The sequence below is a fragment of the Amblyomma mixtum genome, chromosome 5 (assembly GCF_055824585.1).
Source record: "Amblyomma mixtum isolate Tamu chromosome 5, ASM5582458v1, whole genome shotgun sequence".
NCBI lineage: Eukaryota > Metazoa > Arthropoda > Arachnida > Ixodida > Ixodidae > Amblyomma > Amblyomma mixtum.
In genome coordinates this window covers 192256314-192268151 of record NC_143016.1, presented here as the reverse complement: position 1 = coordinate 192268151, position 11838 = coordinate 192256314, and the positions used below count along the sequence as shown (strand labels likewise).

The window sequence follows — 11838 nt, the reverse complement described above, 5'->3', positions numbered from 1 at the left end:
ATATTTCCTACTTGGCCCTCACCATGCCCAGTCCAATGCGCACTGGCAAACTCCCCACAATGTCATACAAGCAAAAAAAATTGAAATGATGGTAACACCCACGACAAGCCACAATTGCCATACTGACCCATGGCGACTGATACGGATATTTCCTTGGTCCTTTCCAAGTGCAGACAGCCTCTGTGTGCAGCCAAGTATGAGGACACAGGTGCCATAAGGCAACGCACAGAGGAGTCCCTGAGGCCATAACCACTTGTCAGAGTCGTCCAGAAACAAGACGGCCAAATGATTTAAAGGCGCCATGACACGGCGTCCAACATATTGCAGTAAATACCATATTTACCGTATTTACTCGCATAATAGGCGCACTTTTTTCCCAGAAAATCCGGCTCAGAGTTCGGGGTGCGCCTATTACGCAGAGTAAAATTTCCGGAAATTTTTTGACTCGCAAAATTGAACACACCGCGTAAACGCACTCGTGTACGGGCCGCACCCTGTTTTCACGAAGAAAATGTTAATAAAAAAAGGTCCGTGTAAGGGCCGCACCGAAACTTTCGGAATGCACGCGCAGAGGCCTCCGCGATCGGCTCTGGCTGCGCGCAACAGCGCTTGATCGCGGAGGCCACACACGCGCACAGGAGCTTCCAGACACTGCCCAAGGCCAAGCTCATCATCATCATCGTTTTCCTCCGCCGCGAGCTTTCGCTATCTATATCGCCATCAGCATCTCCGGCTCGTTTTTTTTTTTTTGCTGTCAAGTGCCGGGATTTACGGTAGCACGATAGTTATCGTGGTTTATGGCTTTGCCTCGGAGCGTTGCTGTTTTAGCTCGACGGGCAAGCACCTTAACAGCTATATGGCTGGGAGTTTGCTCTCGAACGGGGCAAGCGTGCGGCAGGTCGGAAAATACGACCTGGCCGAGAAGTGCGGCAGTTGCGACTGCGGCGTCCCTAAATTTTCGTACGCGACTCCAAGCGCCGAGGTTTTCGCGGGCCTAAGTCGGGAACGTTTCCGGCTGGAGATGAAGCTTTCCAAACAGACGTTTAAAGTGAGCATCCCTGAAAACTGTGTGCGGCTGTTCTACGCGATGTCGTTGTACGTGCTGTGGGTCCGCAGCAGCTGCGACGGCAGCAGCACTAGTAGGGACTAGTAGTCAGTTTAGCAAAAACTTTGTTAAAATAAAGATTGGGAAGCGGGGGGTGGCGAGGCGTCGCCTTGCAATCGTGTAAATACAGTATTGATCACAGTGCCAAGTTCGGGGTGCGCCTATTATGCGCGGAAATAAAAAAATCTGATTTTTCGCGCCCTAACTAGGGGTGCGCCTATTATGCGAGTGCGCCTATTACGCGAGTAAATACGGTGCTTGCCTAATAACCCACCCCATACTTTTGCTATTGAGAATTTACTACCACTTTAGTGGCCGTTCATCGCATTTGGGAGTTGTGTTTGTCTGAAACCAGGTTTGTGGCAGGCTGCTCACCTGCCCACCATGTTACGTGGGCAGCCCATTACGAGAAGCTGCTCGGGGAGAGCAACATGGGTTGCAACCCAACCCAGCAACCAAAGTCCCACCCATAACACCTGCCATAGCACCTACCTTGTGCCACTGCTCACCTGCCCACCGGACGGCCTACTTGCCATAGCTGGTGGTAACCAGGCAACAACCTGGGCCGCTAATTACATGGCACCTCCCCAAAGCACACCGAGCTAAGTGGAATGAGCAGCAGTGGTTAGCAGAATGAGACTTAAAGGGATACTAAAGCAAAATCTTAAAATCGAATAAAAACGCTGAAAATAGATTCTCGGAATGTGATTACACCCAAATCTAGTCGTCACTGCGCATATTTTTCAGCGGATGGTTTTATTTTTGATGTTTCATGAGTGCGGGCCAAGCCCTCCCGGCCGGCGTGAGGTGAAGAACATGACTCCATGACACGCTCGTCTGACAGGCAACCAGTGGCGTCATTTGAAGCGCGATGTCGCATTGCAGTTAGCGTAGACCAAGCGATAAAGGAGCATTTACATTTGGACATTCGGCGGCGAGAGCGAGCAGAATCCGCCACTGCGGCAGAGATTCCGCCGAAATATCCAGCGGAAAGTCCGATCGGTCAAGGACCGATCTCTCCCGCCAGAAAATATTCCGCCGATTCTCATCGGTCAATAGGACGGCGAGTACGAAGTTGCATTTCCGTGGCAACAAATATGGCGGCGCCCTTCGAAGGATGACGCCTCGCTTTGGACTGGATTTGTCGTTACTGCCTTCTTCAGCGTGTTTAATGGTCATAAATGGGCCACCAGTCTTTCACTTTGTCTCCTGTCGCCCATAAGAAAACGTATAAGTAATAAATTTGCTTTAATTTTTTACTTAGGGTGACGATTCTGCCCTCTTTAAGCCTGTTTCATATGCAAGCGAAAATGGTAGTGAAGCCACTGCGGCGGAAAAACTCGTTTTGAGCCATTGCTGCGATGAGTGGCGAGGTTCCAACACGTTGGAAATTTTCGCTCCGACGTGCTGCTCAATCGCTCAATCACTCGCATGTGGACCAGCCTTTAGGCTTAAGAGGGACATTGGTTTGTTAACAATGGTTCCCCTTCTCACCACCACTAGTCTGAACATCGTCGTGCCTCTGTTTTAAAAGTGAGAATGTTAGAAATGGCGTAAAGTCCAGAAAAAATGGCTGCATTTAGCGTACGTAAGCGTGTATATGGTATGTGGACAGCATTGATTAACATCGTGAAATATCTGTGTACGCCGTGAGCAGACGACACACAGACGACGAGCGGGCAACGCAAAACTGGAAAACCAGCGAGTAGCAATGGCAATTGTGCTCCTGCCGAACAGTGGGTGAGCGGTTTTTATGACGTCTAGTCACAGCTTCCACAGGCAGCCGCCAGGTGCAACGGTACGAGAATTAATCGTGCAAAAAGAATGTGCCATCCAGCTTTAGCACCGCGGGACGTTGCTGCAGGACGCTGTTGCTGTGCCTTCGAACAGGATCGAAGGCTGCATAAAAGTGCCGCCACACAGCCTATTTTGATGCGTTGCTCTTGAAACATGATAAACATGATTTAATGCGAAGAAAGTGCGTTCTTCAAGTGGGCCAGCTCTTGCGCTTTTTGCACTCGGACGCCTACTGGCACTTTTCGTAAACAGATGCCGCCATCTGCTCGGTTAACGACCATGCTCAGTTCGCGACAACCGCGGTTAGCAGCGTAACCCCGGTTTGGTCCGCTTTGTGGACAGCTGTAACCACAGTTAGCGAAAACCTCGATTAAGTGCGCCCATGTGACAAGGCTATTATTAGTAGCTATTGTAAGAAGTCTAACCTGCAACTTGTTTGCGTTTTTGGTGCTCAAAATTTTTTTTAGAAAATTTACCCCGCGTAATGATCGCAGCCCTAAATTTGTGTCAATATTTTTAAAAGGAAAGTGCTATCATTATGTGAGTAAATATGGTAAGTCTATGGCGTCGGACGCTTGCTAATTTGGATGCTCAAGTCTTGCACCAATTAATTAGAATGGAGATGCATCCAGATAAGACCATCACAGCAAGAGATACAGTCGAACCCGGATATATCGAATTCGAAGGGGATCGGAAAATAGTTCGATATAGCGAAAATTCGATATACAGATATAGGCTAAAACTGCACTCCCGATCATAACAAATTGTGGCTTACCGTTTGGAACAGCCGCGAATAACATAGTATGGGCGCGCAATGTGAAAGCGCTTTATTTCGCGGGAAAAAAAATCACTAATTTTGGGCTGCTTTTTCCCCTGGGAAACGAAGTTCAAAACACTGGCCTCGATCTTCTCGAGACTGTCGAGGTGCGAGAGCACAGTGCCTTCCATTTCGCCGCAACAGCGCCGAATCAGGCTAACGCTGACGCCAGTTCAGTGGCTGCGCACGGACGCGTTTCTTCGACAACACAGTTGCCCTCGTCGTCGCTGGAGTCGGCGTCTTGAACGCCAGCTACCGCTTGAACTTCGCTGTCAGCGTTAAAGTCCTCAACAGTCACTTCGGACGGAACGGCGTCGAGAAAATTGGACATGTCGCGAAACGCGTCGTCCAAGCACTCATCGTCATCTAAATCTTCCGGACATTCATCTCCGGCCACTTCAAGGCCTGCCTTGCCAAAACAGTTGGCTACTGGGGCCTGCTTCACATCGCGCGTTGAAACACAGGCACACACACACAAAAAACACGCGAGGCGCAGATGGAGCGATAAGAGCGAAGCCTATGCGAGCGGCAGTCAACCCGGCTGCGAAGGAACGACAGAGGGAAAAGAAAGAGCAGGGAGAAAGATCGGCGCTCTGGGCTTCGTTTTTTTTTTTTTTTTTTTTCTGAGCTCTCTCTTTTCCCCAGACCCACGATGTGCCCACGAGCGACCGTTTTCTCTCTCTCTCTTTCCTCAAGAAGCGTGGTCGCCGCGCGTCTCCATGCGGCGCTCTCTCTTCGCTGATCTCCAATGACCTTGACGGAGCACACGCCGGCGGTACAGGAGGAGAGGAGGAGCGGGAAAGCTCGCGCCGGTGGGGCGCAAAAACGGGGAACAAAAAAAAAAAAAAGGGGCCCTGCGCCTGCTGACTGCGGAAATGCTCTCCGCTGAGGCGGCTGAGGACCGGACAGGAATGTCTTTGGGGAAAGCGCACCTTCCAGGGGCGCGGCGCGGCGCGGCGTTCGATATATCCAATGTCCGGCGAAAATGGAATTCGATATACAACGCAACTGTCCTATACTTTTGCATAGTATTTTCAAGGGGGTAATCTGTGTGTTCGATATAGCCAATAATTCGAAATATGCGGGTTCGATATATCCGGGTTCGACTGTAGTCAAAATTGCACGCTGCACAGTTCCACAAAGCCTCTCATGCATGCACAGCAACAGGCGTGATGAGAAACAAACAGCCCTCTTTCAATTCTGCTTTTCTGACCTTCGCACCAGCCCGTGGCGACGGCAGCGGCTACCTCCCATGCGCCGTCCAGCCACCTGAGCGCAACTGCGCGCCATATCAGATGCTGATTGGTGCCGCTGCAGGTTTCCCTCGCTTCCATACACACAATTCTTCCATTACAGCGTGCATTCCAGTGAGGGTGCCAAAACTGCGTGTTTGTCACCTGCCGTCCACAATTTATGCGGTGCTCACACATGACATGGCCCCCGCTACCGTGTCGCCTTGCGGAAGATGCTGCCGGGGCCCTTATAATTTTGGAACTGCTCTGCTTCGATGCTCGCAGCACTGTGTGCGCAATAAAGCATACATAGAAATGTGAAAAGTAGACACTGTCGCATTGTGCCCATCTCAAAAGCAGACTAACACTGAGCAGTCCTTCACTAAAAATAATTGAACCCAAAGAAAGTAATCCTGGTCAGTTCTTTTGGGGGTCATTCAATAATCTGAATTTTTTCCGGTCCCTTGAATTTGAATTACCGTATTTACTCGCATAATGATCGCACTTTTTTTTTTCCAAAAATTGCCGCAAATTTAGGGGTGCAATCATTACGCGGGGTAAATTTTTTACAAAAAATTTTTGAGCACCGAAAACACGAACAAGTCGCAAGCAGACAACCCTTATCACACGGGCGTGCTAGCCACGGTTACGCCGCTAGACGCGGTTATCGCGAACCGATCTCAGCAATCTCGGCAATCTCTGCTTACGTCGTGAACCGAGAAGGTAGAGTGCGAAAAGCGCAAGAGCTGGCCCACTTCAAGAACGTACTTTCTCCGCACGTTCAAAGAGCAACGCATCAAAATAGGCAGTGTGTATAGTACTGCGAGACGGTGCTTTTATGCGGCCTTCGATCTCGTCCGATAGCGCGGCAACAGCGTACAACAGCAACGTCCCGCGGCACTCAAGCTATACGCATTTTACCGCCGTTACGCCGCAAAATGTCCGGTCCCTGCCGCATCGTTGACGAACTTAGGTGACACGTTCGCAACGCTCGGAGCACTGGATTGCGTGCGCTTACCTCAATAGTGCCGCCCGCGAGCGTGGCGGACGACGGCGCTCTGTACTCCCTATAGTCGTCGCTAGGCCTAACTTGTTTCGTATCGAAGCCACAGTGGACGGCGCTTTTGAATTGACCAGCGCTATAATGAATGTTCTACTTATGGCGCTGCCTTACTGACAACCTCACTGTTTCATATTGCCACGTGCCTAACGCGCCGCGCGGCCTCCGCGCTGAATCGAAGACAACGACGAAGCGGCGGTGGCCTCTCGCGGCGCGCTTGTTCTGTTTGGTGTCGTGGAAGCTGACTCTATAATTAAAAGAAGGCTCCCAGTCTTGGGTTCTTGCCGACGCCTACCTTCGCGGCTCCTCTGGTCGTGACACTGGTGGAGGTGCGACCGATGCTCCCTACTCCTGAGGACGACTCGCTGCGCCCGCCTCTTGTGACCACCCCCGTCCATCGTGCCAGCCGGAGGATCCGAGGCCTGTCCCCCGAGGCCCTCCCTGTTGTCAGCGCGCCTTCCACTACCATTCCACTCATGACGACGCCACAAAGCTGCGTAACGTGTACTTCAGCCTTGAAGACTCCGCACGAACGTGGTTCGAAAACCATGAGACTACTTTCTCTACGTGGCCGGACTTTCGACGTCAGCTCCTGAGTACGTACGCCAACAGCGACCGCCGGGAGAGCGCAGAGCATGCACTGTCCTCTCGAATTCAGCTTCCCAATGAGGGTGTTGCCATGTACGTCGAGGATGTGACGCGTCTTTGCCATTGCGCCGATCCAGCCATGCCTGAAGAAAAAAAGCTGCGGCACCTGATGCGCGGTGTAAAAGAACAGCTCTTTTCCGGCCTCGTGCGGAACCCGCCCAACACCGTCGCGGAGTTTCTGGCCGACGCCGTGCACATGGAGAAATTGCTGCAGCAGAGATCCCATCAGTACGACCGGCAACTGCGTCAAACTCCGACTCTATCAACGTTGGACCGGTTCGACCATGAACCCAGGCCGAATCCGGACTCCTTTCGCGAACTCATCCGTTCCGTGGTCCGCGAGGAGCTGCAGCACCTTCAAGCCACCTTTGCCCCTCGCGTCGATTCCGTCACCAGCGTCGTCCGCGAGGAAGTCCGGCAGGCACTCAGGGCACAAGACGCTGCAGCTGTGCCGGCGCCGCAACCGACCCCATACGATCCCGCGCCGTACCCGACTCCTGTCCAGCCAGTCACGTACGCGGACGTCGTGCGCCGCGCGGCCCCACCTCCTGGGCCTTCGCCTTACACCGCACCATTGGTCGCGGTACACTCTGCCCAGCCGACTCCTTACTGGGCGGATCGGCGCCAGGCACCTCGGAAGACTGACCTATGGCGGACTCCGGATCAACGCCCGCTCTGTTACCACTGTGGTGAGGCCGGCCATCTCTACCGGCGGTGCCCCTATCGCGAAATGGGACTACGCGGTTTTTCCATCGACAGCCCCCGTCCACGCCCTGGAGAGCGCCCTCAAGACATCGCTGAGTATGTCACCCGCCAGCGTAGTTCACCGTCTCCCCCGCGCCGCGAGTCGCGATCGCCCTCTCCACGCCGGTCTTCGCCCTCTGGGTCCCGTTTCGCCCCAGGACAACGTGGTTCCTCGAGCCCTCGTCGGGAAAACTAGCTCCGGCGGCCTTTGGAGGCGAGGCCGCCGAACGCCGTTCCGACGCAAAGCTTCCACCGCCACAGCAACTGAATCGCCCCGACGTCGCACGCCGCATCGCTGCACAGTTTTCCCCGACGCGCCTTTCGTCTCGCCGCGATGCCGCAACCCCGATCGCCGACCCGCTTCCGCCGTCGCACCGGACCAATCGCCCCGACGCCGAACGCCGCATCGCCGAAGAGTTTCCCCCAATGCACCACTTGAATCGCTCCGACAGCGCAACCCCAGTCGCCGACCAGGTTCCGCCGCCGCACCGACTGAGTCCTCCACAACAGCTATCGACGGGCCGTGCTGAAGGCAGGGTCTCCTTGGATATCTCCGTTCTCGTCGACACAAAGGAGGTCAGTGCGTTGGTCGATACGGGCGCAGATTACTCTATCCTTAGCGGACGGCTTGCGACGGCCCTGAAAAAAGTGACGACACCCTGGGACGGCCCAGACATACGCACGGCAGGCGGACATCTTGTCGCACCACTCGGCATGTGTGCGGCCCGGGTTACGGTTCGAGGCTGCACATTCGTTGCCACTTTTCTCGTTCTCCGCGAATGTTCTCGCGATGTCATCCTTGGCATCGACTTTCTTCGCGAGCACGGTGCTATCATAGACCTGCCGAACCGCTTGGCGACGTTTTTCTACCGCAATGGCCACAGAAGAACCTGCGCACCAGGGTTCTCGGTCCGCCCTGCGAGTCGCCGACGATAACGTTACGGTGCCACCACGTGCCAGCATTCTTGCTAGAGTTACCTGCGACGAGCCACATAGGGGACTCCGGGTTGTCGAGCCTAATGTCTCCCTCGTACTCACTAAGGGGGTTGCGGTGGCACGGGGCCTTGGATCCCTTCATGACGGTTGTACAGAGGTCCTTGTCACCAACTTCTGCAATGAGCATCGACATCTGTTCCGTGGCACAGCCATTGCTTACGTCGACCATGTTCAGGAAGTGGCCGAATGCTTTGCTTGTGCGGAGGACACACCTGGAGCTGACGCCGAAGCGGTCACCAACGTAGACATAAATCCAGGCCTTCCACCGACGGAAAAGAGGCAACTCCAGGACCTCTTGCGGGAGTTTGGTGCGTGTTTCACGTCGTCGTCTAAAGTGCGCCAAACGTCGATAGTTAAACACCACATTATCACGCATGAAGGAGCCCGACCCATCCATCAGCAGCCCTATCGTGTGTCCCCTCGTGAGCGAGATGCTATTCAAACACAGGTCGAAGAGATGCTCACAGACGGCGTCATCCAACCGTCAAGCAGTCCGTGGTCGTCTCCTGTCGTCCTCGTGAAAAAGAAAGACGGGACACTACGGTTCTGCGTCGACTACAGGAAGCTGAACAGTGTGACCAAGAAAGATGTGTACCCGCTCCCGCGTATCGACGACTCCCTCGACCGACTTCGTCAAGCCAAGTACTTCTCTTCGGTCGACCTCAGAAGTGGTTATTGGCAGATAGAAGTTGATGAGAGGGACCGCGAGAAAACCGCCTTCATCACACCGGACGGGCTGTATGAATTTCGTGTCCTCCCATTCGGGCTCTGCTGTGCTCCTGCCACGTTCCAAAGAATGATGGACACCGTTCTCACCGGTTTGAAGTGGCAGACCTGTCTTGTTTATATTGATGATGTCATCATTTTTTCCGCAACGTTCACGGAACATCTGCACCGCCTCAGGACTGTCCTCGAAGCCGTTCGATCCGCCAACCTCTCCCTCAAACCAGAAAAATGCCACTTTGGGTTCACCGAATTGAAGTTCCTCGGGCACGTCATTAGTGCTGACGGAATCCGCGCTGACCCAGAGAAGCTTGCTGCCGTTGCTGCCTTTCCGGTTCCCGCCCACAAAAAAGCAGTCCGACGCTTCCTGGGCCTGTGCTCCTACTATCGCCGCTTCATTAGAAACTTCGCCCAGCTCGCCAGCCCTCTGACACTCCTAACCCGTGATGACACGTCATTTTCCTGGGGCAACGAACAGCAGACTGCCTTCGACGAGTTACGACGCCGACTCCAATCGCCGCCCATCCTGGCACATTTCGACGAAGATGCTGACACGGAGGTGCACACGGATGCGAGCAACGTCGGTCTTGGCGCTGTTCTAGTACAGCGGCAAAATGGCGTCGACAAAGTAATTGCCTACGCCAGCCGCGCACTGTCGCGCGCTGAGTTGAACTACTCTACCACGGAAAAAGAATGTTTAGAGGTAGTCTGGGCCGCCGCTAAGTTCCGCCCATACCTGTATGGCAGACCGTTTCGTATCGTCACCGACCACCACTCGCTGTGCTGGTTGAAAAATTTAAAGGACCCTTGCGGCCGCCTAGCACGTTGGGCATTACGCCTGCAGGAATTCGATTTCACCGTCACCTACAAGTCAGGCAGGAAGCACACCGACGCTGACAGCTTGTCACGCGCTCCCGTCGAACCTCCTCCAGAAGGCACCACCGATGATGATAGCTTTCTTGGAGCGGTCAGCACGTCTGAGCTCGTTTCCAGACAGCGTGCCGACGCCGAGCTGGGTCTCCTCATCGAACATCTCGAAGGCGGGCGCCCTGCAATACCACGATACCTAGCTCGTGGACTATCATCGTTCTGCCTGCGGAGAGGGGTGCTTTATAAAAAGAACTCTACTTCAAGTCCGACAACTTACCTGCTCGTCATACCGTCCGATCTCCGGGATGAAGTCCTCCTTGCCTGCCATGATGAACAGACTTCCGGCCACCTTGGAGTTACACGCACCTTATCCCGAATCCGGAAGAAATATTACTGGCCCAACCTAACTTCAAGTGTCAAGCATTATGTCCGGACATGCCGGCAATGCCAGCGGCAGAAAAAACCCGCGCTCAAGCCTCCTGGACTGCTTCAGTGCATCGAGCCACCACAAATACCATTCGACAAAGTCGGCATGGACCTTCTGGGGCCATTTCCTCTCTCGTCGTCCGGCCACAAGTGGATCGTAGTCGCCACAGACTACTTGACCCGCTACGCTGAAACAAAGGCCCTTGCTCGAGGTACTGCCGCCGAAGTTGCCCACTTCTTTATGCACGACATCGTGCTTAGACACGGCGCCCCATCGGCCATCATAACTGACCGAGGCAAGGCGTTTACAGCCCGACTTCTACGAGACGTCTTAACGCTTAGCCATACTGCGCATCGACCAACAACAGCGTATCATCCCCAAACCAATGGTCTAACGGAACGGCTCAACAAAACATTGGCGGACATGATCTCGATGTACGTCGACGTTGAACACAAAACCTGGGATGAGGTCTTGCCGTACGTTACCTTCGCATATAATACCGCGACGCAGGAAACCACCCAGTTCACCCCGTTCCGTCTCGTGTATGGCAGAGAGGTCCGCATGATGCTAGACGCCATGCTGCCGTATGGCGACGCAGAGCTCCCCCCTGAAGCAGGCCACTTCGTGGAACAAGCAGAGCAGGCCCGTCAGCTGGCCCGCTTGCACATCAAGGACCAGCAATCCGCCGATGCCCGACACTATAACCTTCGGCACAGGGACGTGCACTACGAGCCCGGCGACCACGTGTGAGTGTGGACACCCGTGCGCCGCAAAGGATTGTGCGAAAAGTTTATAAATAGGTACTTTGGCCCGTACAGAGTCCTGCGCCGCCTGAACAGTGTCAACTACGAAGTTGTACCCCATGGAACTGTGATCGTCGGCCCTCAGCGTCAACGGCCTGAAATTGTGCATGTAGAGCGCTTAAAGCCGTACTTTTCGCGTGACTGAGCGCTGCGTTCACGCTGTGTTTCTTACCTTTTCCCCTTACCCCACGTGTGACCTTGACTCGCCGCATTTCATTCAGCGCACGTTGTATAGTTCACCTCACCCCTATTCTTCTTGTTTTTGCTCCTCCTCCTCTCACTGTACATACCCCATTCCACATCGAGACGATGTTTTCTTTCGCGGAAGGGAATAATGCCACGCGCCTAACGCGCCGCGCGGCCTCCGCGCTGAATCGAAGACGACGACGAAGCGGCGGTGGCCTCTCGCGGCGCGCTTGTTCTGTTTGGTGTCGTGGAAGCTGACTCTATAATTAAAAGAAGGCTCCCAGTCTTGGGTTCTTGCCGACGCCTACCTTCGCGGCTCCTCTGGTCGTGACAATATTAAAAGAAATATATACGATCGATTTCAGCGACGCCTTCGCAGCGGAGTTGGCCAAGCAGATCGGGTCACTCGCGCTGCAACGCGGCTGCGAAC

General features: G+C 54.0%; 1 protein-coding gene across 5 annotated transcripts in view; it reads right to left on the bottom strand.

Annotated features, from left to right (window-relative positions):
* LOC149345277 (uncharacterized) overlaps positions 1–11838 on the bottom strand; it is a 215048-nt gene that overhangs the window by 40243 nt on the left and 162967 nt on the right. The window lies entirely within an intron of this gene.